Source organism: Choloepus didactylus, chromosome 9, assembly GCF_015220235.1.
Source record: "Choloepus didactylus isolate mChoDid1 chromosome 9, mChoDid1.pri, whole genome shotgun sequence".
NCBI classification, from domain to species: Eukaryota; Metazoa; Chordata; class Mammalia; order Pilosa; family Megalonychidae; genus Choloepus; species Choloepus didactylus.
The window spans coordinates 114703045-114715703 of NC_051315.1; positions in this window are offsets into that span (position 1 = coordinate 114703045).

Here is a 12659-nt window from a genome sequence, read left to right on the forward strand (position 1 = left end):
AGAGAGGGCCACATCTGAGCAACAAAGAGGCATTCGGGAGGAGGCTCTTAGGCACAGTTATAAGCAGTCCTAGCCTCTCCTTTGCAGCAACAGTCTTGCCAAGGGCAAGTCCTGTGGTAGAGGGCTCAGCCCATCAAACAGGCTGCTTCTTTTAAAACTGCTGCTGCTGCCACCTCTGGAAACCAGCTGTAGCAGCTTCACTACCACTACCTGTAGCCAAACAGATTCTCTTTTGTCCCTTCCCCAACACATAAGTAATTTTCTATTCAAAGTCTGGGGTAGACTTATTTTACACCATGATTGAGGAAAAGAGGAGAAGATACACACGGATAGGGAAAGAGGGAAGATATCCATGGCCCTTTCAGAAAGGGCCAAAGGGCATTCACAGTGGAAAAACTTCAATAATCAGTGGTCAAGGTGACCCATCTTATGCCTGTCTGAAGCACCTTTGCCAGCCACTCTGGTGCTTCCTGAATGGGAGATGTAAAGTGGCCTTGGTGGCAGGGATGGAAATTATGCCTAGGCTCAAACTCAGAGACTTCCATTCACTAAGGTTGACATGGCTCTCCAAAATACTAAGTTCTCAACTTACCAACAGCAGAAGCCAATGATGAATCCCAGTATGGCACTCTTCCTTGGAAGCAGGCAGTAGGCCAACTGTTGATAGCTTGATTACTTTGGACCCCTTCCATCATTGAAGAGCAGCTAACATCTATTCCAGGTGTGTTGTCTTCCCTGCCTTTAGACCTTCTAGCATCATCACCATTCATAGACTTTCTGAATGCCTTATCCACCCTCATGGTATTCCAAGAACCAGAAGACACATAGCATTATGAAAGAAGCATGCAATTTCCTAAAACCCTTGAAATCCACCAGTCTTACAATTTGCCCCAATACTTAGAAGCAACTGGCTTAACAGAATGGACAACTTGAGGCTGAGATATGGCACACGTCAGAAGGTAACACCTCATGAGGCTGGGGTGCTGTCTTACAGAATCTAGTCATGCTCTAAATCACCAGTCAGTATATAGTTCAGTCTCTCACATAGCCAGAATATACAAGTCCAGGAATCAAAGGAGTAGAGAAGAAGTGGCTGTTCCCACTATTACTCCTAATGACTGACATTTTTTGTTTTCCATTCCCAAGACCTTGAGTTTGGTGAACTTAAAGATATTAGTTTTCAAGGAAAGAATGCCCCCACCAAGAAAACCCAATTATGGTTTTCATGAATTGAAAGCTAAGATTCTCTTTTGGTCATTTTTCATTCTTCATGCTGCTAAACCAACAGGAAAAATGGAGGTCATTATACTGGGCTGTGGTGAATTATCCCATTTACCAGGGATAATACAATCGGGGCAAGGAAAACTGTGTCTGAACCCCAAAAGTGGCATACCTCCTAGTTCTCCCTCACACGATAGTCCAGTCAATGAAAACCTGCAACCAACTAATAAAGACAAGATTACCAAGAACTCAGATAATACAGCAATGAAGATTTTGGTCACCTCTAGGGTAAAAACCTTGTCCACCCCAAGTGCTGGCAGAGGGAAAGAGAGTACAGAAAGGGTAGTAAAAGAAGGAAGTTGTGATTACCAACTTTGGCCTCTTAACCAGCTCAAAGGGATTTTGTAGCAACTATGTTTTGTTGCATTATATGAAGAACAACTGTATTCTAAAACACGATCTAACATTTTAGATTCCCCTTAAGACTATGACCAATTTGACATCATCCTGTGATGATATACTAGTTTAAAAGAATTGGCATGTTCCCTGTATTGAGAATATGGCCATTTCATCCAGATGAAAGGCAATAGTAGGTGCTGAGGGACAAAAGGGGTGAACTGATTACCCCATGAGCACTCTCTTCCTCTTTCCACCCTGCTCAGCACCCTTGGGGAGTCTGACCTGTGTAGACTACATCAGTGGGCTCTCTTGTCTTCAAGCTTCAGGTTGACTTTGACCAGAGGTAGTCCTGGCATAGCACAGAGGCTATGTGCTTTTTAAGGTAGAGTATTTGTTTTTCCAACTCCCTCTCTACAGGTTGACTGTGTCTCCCCACTAAAGGCCACAGTTCCTGTAGGCAATCACATCCTTGTAACTTTCTACTTTCACATCCAGTTACTTGCTCCCCCTACTGTTCCTTCTGATCTAGGAATGATAACTACTTCCCACTTTTTGCTAGCCCCAACCAGCTTCATTATCTCTTTTAGAGTTCCTGAAACTCTGAAATAGTTCTTTTATTAAACTCTCTTGTATTAAAATCTTTGTGCGCCATTTGCTTTCTTCCAGAACCTCGATGGAAACAAAACTGCTTCATATAAATGCTAACTCATTTAATCTTTATAATAATCCTGTAAGGTAGACACTGTTATCACCCCCATTATATAGATGAGGAAACTGAAGCAATTAGTAAACAAGTTTCTAGGTTTTTTCTGCTGCTTTTCTTTTCTTTCATTTTCTCTTTTCTTTCATTCTATTTCCCCTCCCTTCTTATACCAATTAATCACATTCTGCTGATAAGTGGCATAGCAGGCCTCAGCTTCTATAACTTAATCAAGACAGCAAATGAACCAGTCATTTTATTAGGATTTCGCCTGGAGGGATTTCCTACTGTTATACAGCTCTTCTGCTGGAGTAACACGGATGAATTATAGTGTAGTAATAATCTTGTTTCTTCTTGGCAGAGTTTGTGTTTGAGGGTGATAACCTCTGCGTTTTATTATCCCAATCCCCATAGTGGCAGCAAAACCATGGAAGCCCTGGTTAAGAGAGATTTATAGATTTCCTGAATGACTCTAACTGGTTTTCTAGAATGGCTTCTTTCTCTAGGTCAACTTGAAAGCCACAATATACTATACATACATGCATACAATTGATGAACCAAGGAAACAGAGGGGCAATGAGAAAGAAGATGTGGATAATTGCAAATCAACTGTATTAGCTAGGACTCTTTTATGTTCAAGTAACAGAAACCTAACTCAAAATAGCTTAAGCAAAAACTGGAGTTCATAAAAATATATAAATGGGAAGAACATGGTTGAATCAGGCATGTGTGGATCCAGGGATTCAAATGATTTTACCAGGTCTTCTATCTCTTTGCTCTGCTGCTCTCTGAAGCTAAACTCAGATTCTCATAACAGGGACTGGCTTCCCATGTGAGATATGGCTACAGCTTATATTATCCTAGTTTAGCTACACCAGCGAGAAAATAGAAGCCTTAGTTTCCCCGGCATCTGTCTAGAAAATCCCAGGGAAAGACTGACTGGTTTGGCCCAGGTCACGTGTTCATTCTCGGACTTGCCACCATGGTCAGAGGGAAAGGTAATTTTGATTGGCTAAACCTGAGTGATATTCCTGTGTGTGTGACCAATGGAAACTGATACAATGAAAAACGAGATGTCTACTCAATGGTGTGCTGGTAAATGTTCAATCACCATTCCCCTCTTCCCCAAAACCCTGATAAGAAGTATTTGCTAATCCCTGTCTGTTAATACTCCCACCATGGCCGATTTCAAGCTACCCATCAAATACGGAATTGGAAAGATGAGTACAGCACACGACCGTGTTCAAGTTTTTCTGCCCGTGTTATAGTTTTTCTGCCATACAATAGAAGTGAATCACCTCAAGGGCATAGATGATAGTAAAATAGAGTAGAGTAATTGGAACTAATGAATTTGAGTATTTGTCACCTTTGTTTTTAATAAAATTTAATTATATGCTAATTTGATGTTTAATAATGGCTGTGTTTAACAACTGGGTCACAATTTAACAAGTGGTTCTCATGAGCTGAAACAAGCTGGCTCCAGCACACCATACATGATTAAAACAAAACAGTCAAAATAGGATATATAAAATTAATCAAAATTAGCACACTGAGGCAGCCACAGTGGGAGGAAGGGGTCAGTGCCTCTTTTCTAATTGAGTTAAGATTGGCTGAACTTGAAGGAGACACGATAGCTCCTGGTTCCTGCTGTGCCCACCCTGAAAGAGCCTTGATCTGCAACCTCTTCTCTGCCGCTTTTGTCCCCACAATAGTAGGAGTTACAGGCAAATATTATTAGTTAGTGGAGTGAGGAGAAAGCCTTGCTACAAAAAATAGGACTACTGCTACCTCCCCTCTTTCAAATAATTCTACTCAAAACTCCCTCAGTTAACATGGTCTATTACTCTATTTTATTTCACCTGATAAACACAATAGATATTCCACCCTAAGATAGCACTAAAATTCTTTCCTTTCTCCTTCCTTCCCTCCTTCCCTCCTTCCATATTTATTGGTAGCCTACTATGTGTCTCACACTGAGCTCACAGATGGAGTCTGACTGGGGTGTATAAATATAAAATATCACCCTAACAAACCCAAAGAACACATATACACATATTTCTCATACAATACATCTAAAAATTATACTATTATTAGCAGTATTATGTGTCCTATAATTCTCACCATCTGTAAGATATGCATTTCTTATTGCACAGATGGCTTATCTTGAATTATCCATACATTTCTTTTAACGCCAGGAACTGTTTTCCTATTTGGGGTAGAATGGTCTGAGTTTGAAAATCTGTTCCCTAGAAATTATTACACATGGACAAAGACATCTGGACACTTACCTGGTAAATACAGACTCCCCTTCAAGTCCACCCCAATGCATGCCCACGTAGGCCAGAGTTGCCAAAATACATCCTGCAAAGCCAGGGAACAGCTGCTGAGCAGCTCTAATCCACCCACTTCCTTTATAATCTAATTTCCTTAACTTCTTCTATTTAGGAAACTAGAAAACTATTTAGGAAAGTGAGTGGCAAAACTCACTTTCTTCTCTGGCCTCAGCAGGATCCCGAATGCACACACACATGCTTGCCTGCTCTATTTATTTAAAAATAACAAGCATAATGAATTTTCTGCTCCTTTTACATACTGATCCCAAATGCTTTTACAACCTCTAGTTATTCCAATTTTTGTAGTCTTTTTACTGCCATGTATTCCCATTTCCAATTTCTGAATAAACTAACTTAGAAGCAACTGATTCTGAGGTTTCAGGTTTAACCAGTTGTGCCCATTATGTTCTAATAAAGATTTTATTCTGAGAGAAAAAGCTATTAAAGGCAAGTTCTGATTTTTTGTGTGTTTGTTTGCTTTTAGATTCTTAGAAGGGAAAGGAATTGCAACTCTATTTCAAAAAAATGGCCCCCAAAGCACTGTTAGATATGGTATTGTTAAACGGTTTGTCATCTCAAGAACTAGTTGCAATTTTCCAACTTTTGTAGAGATATCAGGACTGCAAAAATGCTCAAACCCTTCAAGAACCAGATCCCAAAACCAAGATTCCTCCAGATCTTTAAGAAGGAGGACAGAGCCTGATATTGGAACTAGGGCAAAAAGTCAGACCTTTATAAATGCATAGAAATTTCTTTGTATATGTGCTTTCATTTTATACTCATCTTCAAAAAAGTTTGGAAATAGAGGGAAACAAGTAAGATTGGGTAAAACCGAAAGTCACATTTCTTATCAAGGAATAAATTCCATGGATATGAAACTGAATCTCCAAGGCCATTAGGCAATCAATATATCTCTTCTTTTTCTTCCTTCTATATTTTCAGTTTATAGTAGCAATAAATACTTTGGTGCATAAAATTTACTGGAGTATAATAACCAGCTGGCATTTCTGACCAGAAGCTGAACCATGCAACCCCATCCCTTCCCCACTGTCATCAACTCAGATAATGCTGCAAGCCTCGGCTGTTAGTTCTCAAATGACATTTAATTATAGTTCTAATTGGAGGTCTCATGGCTGTTCTTCTAAATTGAGGTATGCTCAGTGAAGTCTTTGTAAAATGATTCAGAGCAAGGCAAAATCCACTAAGCAATTAAAGAACAACATAACTGTACTTTTGGTTTATCTCTGTGGGTAGCAGAAAATTGCTTAGCTCATGTTTCTTTTCCCTACCTTTCCCTCTCAAAATTAAGGAATAACTGAACTACGTTCATCACTTCAGAACTGAAATTGTACCAGGAAAACATCGTCTGCTAAAAAGGCATCTTATACAAAAATAGTGGAGGGTACATGAAGCGTATGCACAACAAAAATGTTGCTGTTTGTTGTGGATGCTTTTTTGGATTCTCTCAAGCAGGGGGAGTGAAGGGTCTGACACCTGTCTATGAAGGCAAACAAAAAGAATTATCAGATTTATTTATTATTGCTCATCATATAGCTTATTCTCTTTTCTACTGTTCATTGTTTTATTAATTCCTTTTAACCCCTTCTCAAGGGTCATGCTGACCATTTTTTTTCTTTAATGAATTTTTCCTATATGATTGTTTTGTGTAATTCACATTTTGTGTTCTTTTAAATGAAAGTTTTTAGTACAAAAATTGGCCACCAGGGTTTGGTTTTCCCTTCACATTTCAACTTTAGAAATGCCAAATTATTTATATAAAGGGATGCATTCTATATATTTGTTCTCTAAAGCTCCATGAAAAAAAAATGGACTCACTGTGTCTTTATTCATCAGTGTATCTATACCATGTTACACAGATCTTGCACTTAGTAGTCCCTCAAATACTTGCTAAAAGATGTTTGACTGAATGCATGCACATTTGAGATTTTATAAGAATTTTTACCTGTTATACATATTTATTTATGATTTCATACCCATCAGGATAATCAGTGCCATTTTAACAATCTTTTTTAAATTTAAACCTTATGCTTGTTTTATAGAATATGGATTTTAAGATAAATGAAGACTAATAAAAGAAATAATATGATTGTACTTAAAATATTATGAAAGAAAAAAATGTGATTTATTTTCATCGTGAATTGACACTTAAAAGATGAGCCTTCAGATTAAATGAGAAAATTTTGTACCTGCAGGCTGCTTTTTACTTTACACTTTATAAAACACTCATAAGCTATTTTAAACACTTAACAACTGTGAGGCTGGGTAAGGATGTTCACGTTTCTAAGCCTCAATTTCCTCATCTGTAAAATAGGGGTAATAGTCATATCTATCACCAAGCTTGTTGGGATGACAGAGTAAAATCAGGCATGCACTGCTCTCTCCCTGGGACTGACTCATAGAAAAGTCTCCACACAAAGCAGCTATTATTTTGCTTTTTTCTTTCCCACTTCCCTTCCCGTAGCTGTCACTCAGCTGACATGGGGGTGATCAACAATTGTGGCATACAATGATGTCCCAGGGGCTAGATGAAAGAGCTTCCCTTGTATCCCAGGCTGGAGATAAGAACAACAGATTGGCTGTAAAACAGAAAGCCAACACGATCTCAAATCGAGAGAGGGTTTCATTTTACCGGCATCAGTAACCTGGCAATTTCAGGATTTTTTGAAAGTATGCAGCTTCTAATGAAATCTCCAATAGCTATATTTTTCACTATTGTGAAATAATGCGAAGGTCTGATTAGCTTAGGGGCTTCGGGCATATTGCAACGACATGGTTTGCTCCTGTTTGCTCTGGACCCTGCACCACCGTCTCACAGCCCTGATGTGTCTGTGTCCACCCGTAGAGATCACGGTATCTAGCTGTCCCCTCTGACAGACTTGCTGGCAGTTTAAAGAGCCAAGCAGCCCAGAGGAGTAGAGCCGAAAAGATGATTTCAAATCGTCTTCTGTGATTAGTAAAGACTACACAAGAGGAAGGGCATCTTGTCCTTTCCTGATGGCACATGAACATTCAGGCAGAGACACAGGAGGGGGACGTGTAATTGCTTAGTAGCATTGTCAGATTCCTGTTGCCTCTGCTTCTGACAGCTTTAGTCTTGCAGCTTAAGAAAAATGAGGCTTAGCACCTTCCCTGTAAATAAGGAAAATGACCTGATAGTCTTCAGGCGCTGAGCAAAGGTGGGATTGGATGGTAGCCAAGAGGCTTTACGGAATGAGCGGAAGGAATAATTTACAACAGCCACGTTGTTAGATGCTAGGAGGGCACGCTTATGTGTCCTAGGAGAATGGTCATCATGGTGCCCAAATTACAGTTTGACTTTTGTCAAATAAACAATTAGACCACCAAATAGTTGATCCTCTCATCATTCATTTGAATTGAATAATCATCCATTGTTCTCCAGCTGTTTTTCTTCCCTAAATCAGTAGTCTTAGAGACCTGGTCATAGTTAGAATTCAGAGGGCAGTTGACCTTGATTCTTGTTCTCAGTTTCCTTTTCCTTTGGAGAGCAAGGATTTGAGCTCATACACCCAGGTTTAAGATCCACATCTGTGCTTACAGGTGAGTGATTTGAGATACGTTACTTAAGCTCACTGGGTCTCTGCTGCTTCATCTTTAAAATAAGAGTGATGACTGTCCTTATCACCAACACCCAAGATTGTCCTGAAGGTCAAACTAGTGCGTACAAACCGAATCTGTAAGTAGAAGGCCATTGGTTATTGCTATTGCTGTCATTATAACCGACAATGAGATTCATCTTTTCAAGTAAAATGTAACCATTCAAGCGAATATTTATTGGGCAACTTTAAATAATAGATGGTCGTTGAACTTAGAGAAATACTTGTGTGACTCCTAATTCCATCATTTACTGGTTGAGCAACACTGGGTAAGTAACACAGGCCCTCTGATGCTCTACTTCCTTATCGGTAAAGTGGGGTAACCACAGTGACCCCAAAGGGCCATGGCTGGTCAGTGACACGAGGGTCAAACATCCAGCCTAACGCCTGGTACCCAGTTCACAGTGGTGTGAGCACATAGGACAATGCCAGTTACACACTGGACAGTTATTTTGTCATTGTGAAAGGTGCATCAACAGCTCTCCCCACCCAGCCTCTGGATTGTCCTTTTCCTTCTTCCACTGACCCCTCCCCAAGAACTAAATGCTAACTTCTCATCCCAGGCAATCCCACTGAACCAAAATCTGAACTGTCTGTCTGTAAGGGTAGACGAGCAGAGGATAGTTAGGGGGAAATGAGTTAAAAGTGCTTTATAAACGCTAATAAGATCTGTTGAGCTGTGTGAGAAGTTGAACTCTATCAGTAATAACAGAATATTAGTTGAGGCACTTAATTACCATTAAGATGGGTTTGTTTATTCCAATGGATGTTATTTTCTCTTTGTGATAAGATGCCATAGGAACAAACTTAGTCTCTGTGAATGTTGACATCATCCCCATTTAATTTTATGTTTTTTTTTTTTTTTTTTAGGTTTTGGAAACAAAAAGGATTTTTAGCAAGCTTAGCACTCGAACATGTTGATGCAGAGACTGCAGCAGTCCTGGCTCCCAAATTCAATTTCTGAGTTCATTCACATTTACTCCTAACAAATTTAGCTAATTAGATCACTTGTGCTGTTCTTAAATGGCAGGCTAAAGCAATCTGCTTAATTTTAAATCTGATTATTCTTTTTATTTAGAAGCAAATTTGCTGAAACCTTGTCATGTCAGTGCTTGGGGGTGAGGTGGGGTGGGCTAGCCATTAATGAGATTAAACCAATTGGCTTTTAGGTACTTTTCTCGTTGGTATGCAACAAATGAGGTCTTGTCGGCACAGGAAAGCTTGGCCTCTTCTGAGCGGACCATCATTAGCAACCCTGTTCCTGAAACATTCTACCAATCTCTAGTGCTCTCAATAATTCTTATTTAGTATTTACGAAGCACTCTGAAATCTCTGTATCTCTCTGTGCCTCTCCCTGTCTCACTCACTCTGTCTTGCTTTCTTGCTCTCTGTTTCTCTGTCTCCCTCTCCCTGTCTCATACTCTCTCCCTCTCTGTCTTGCTCCTTCTGTCTCTCACTCTCTGTCTTGCTGTCTTGCTCTCTCTTTCTCTCTTTTTTAAAAAATTAGCCTCCATATCCTTTGCTAGTCCACCCTATATTAGATTTTGTTTCAATTGTGATTGCCCAGGAAGAGAAGCTAGCAGTTGGTTCTGGCGGAAGGCGTAGGTAGAAGAATAAAATTTCTCTCAGAATTCCTGACTTGAAATGTTTCCAGGGGCAGCACAGAGAGACTCCCAGCCTTGTAGGTTATCGCAAGTGCAATGGGGAGGCTGAAGCTGTAGAGGCCTAATGCCTCAACATCCTTTGGGCACCACAGGAGTGTTTGGGACTTCTAAATGCAGCATTTTCCAAGTGACAAGAAACTGCTAAAATGAGAAGGAAAGGAGACCCCTCCCCACCCCCAGCTTTTGGTTGTTCTTCAGTCTTAAAGCATTATAAGAGTAGTAACATAGGAGCTAGAAATGCTCAAATACCTCTTTTAAGGTTGTGCATGTGTGTGGTTTACTTTACCAAAGACTGTGACCCAAATGGCCCCTTGTTAAGGGCTCTTTCTGCACTGTGATGACGGCCAAGAAAAGGAGGATTTCAAACGCCAACATGGATGTATGTTTCTTCTTCCCCATCTTTCACTGATAGAAGAAGCAATTTACTGTTTCTAGATCTCTCATTTCTCTATGCTTTATGTTCACAGCAAAAAGTCATTCATGATCCATTTTCCTCTAGGAGCCATAGCCCATCATGGACATCTGGGGTAGGAAAACAATGATAACACAACCAGTAGCAGTGGTAGAAATAGAGGTGATGGTGCCAATGCTGAGCACTCATAACATGCCAAGCTCCCTGCTGAGCAAGAAGCTAAGATGGATGGTTAAAGAGAGACTTTGAAGCATTTCATGCAGCCAGTGTGTGCTCAGCCTGGGCTGGATCCACAGCTCAAGGCTGGGAGAAAAGACGAGGAAAGAGCATGAATTCACAAGGGACTAAATGGTGGTAACAGAGGCAGTGGCACCAGCAGAGTCCTGGGGTCGTGGGCAGGGGTAGAGGGAAAACAGACACCAAGAGCCCTGTTCCAACTTCCTTTTAGACACAGTCATACTTCATCCTCATAATACCCCCAAGAGTACTACAGCTCACAAGCCCCTCTCCACAAACCTGAAATCCAAAAATTTCAGAAACTCAAAAGGTTTTTATTGGGCTTGTGGTAAACTCATTTGATGGCAAAATCTGATCTGAACTGATAGGAGACCCACTTATGGGCTTTATTTATCCTAGATGGTGTGAATATACAATATGCGGACATGAGAATTGTTTGATTACAGAAAGTTTGCACAAACTTCAATGAGGATTTTATATAATATGCAGTATATGGAATACTTCTGGCCCTAAAGTTTTCAGAGAAAGGATTGTTGGACCTGTAATATTAGCCTAATTTATAGGTAAAGAAGCTGAGTCTTTGGAAAGCTAAGAAGCCTGACCAAGGTCAAACAACTATTAATAGAATATGGAGTCATTTACCCAACATACCTCATATAGACCAAACGATTATGGTTCAGATTTGGGGCAATTGGTCAAGGCTACAATTGTGTGTACACAGGATTAGGAAATTACTTTTACTTTATTTTATTTACCAAGCCTTAAATGCTGCTCTGGCTATAACCAAAGATTATAAATAAAACAAAACAAACACAAAACAACTCCGATGGGCTGATTTGTAATAGCAAGGAGAGATCATAGAGTCTGCGTGAACACTTTCAATAGCAGTTCCTTTTGGGACTGAACAATTTCGGTCATCAAAGGATATGTATTTCCCTGTAACTTGCACCCATTTTCCTGGTTTTGGCACAGGGGGTGGGGCAGGGAGGAGGAAACTGTGAGTTTTGGATTTCTTTGGGAATTTCTAATTTCAAAGGAAAGAAAACCTACTCAAAATGGTTTATAAGAAGGGTAGAGGTGAGCAGGGGTTGGCAAAAGGATACAGGAGCATCTCAGCTACCCTAATTCCAGATTCTCAGAATCTGGAACATCAGAAATATTTTTTCATCACTTTCTTTGAGCTTTCACATTCTCTCATCTCTTTTTCTCCCTGAACATCTGCTTATTTTTTTCATTTTTAGAGACTGGATTCATCTACATATTTTTTCCCCTGAGCAGCACTGAGTTGGCTACTCTGATCTTGTAGCCACCTCCACTGTCCCCAGCCATCTGACGATAATTTTTTTCTTTGGATTCTTGAGAAATCTGAGCCATATGGTCCCTGGTACAATTAGCTAGAGCCAAGAGAGCAGGTGCCACCTAATGCAAACATGGCCTTCAAGGTAACCTCATTCAGATATGTGTGTAGGGGTCTATGCGTCTGTGGGCAAGGGCAAAGGCAAGTGGGGGTCTTATAAAGTAGAGGCTAAACACATTCAATCATTGTTTTCTGGAACAACGTAGAATGAATTTGCTCCTTTCATCTAACAAATCTTCAGCTATCATCTTCTTCCTAGATGATCTTTGCTCTAGAACCTTCAAGTATCTTTCATACAACATGTTCTCTACACCCTTTTAGCTACTCTCCAAATTTGTCAGTGTTACAGAAAGGATACAAACTTTTTTTAAAAAACTATTGTAGTTTTAATCCTAAATGGAGCCTCTGCTGTTTTAACAAGGTATATCTGATTATGTTTTCCTATCATGAGACACTTCAAATACTGCAAATGGACTTTGGCTAGACAGATAATGATTCTGTTTGTAAACATTTATAAATATCTTCACACATTTTTAATATTTATTACCCATTTTTTATATTTATTGATGTGACATTCACACAACACAAAATTAACCATATTAAAGTGAACAATTCAGTGGCATTTAGTACATTCACAATGTTATGCAACTGCCACATCTAACTAGCTCCAGAACATTTCCATCACTCCAAAATAAAGCCCT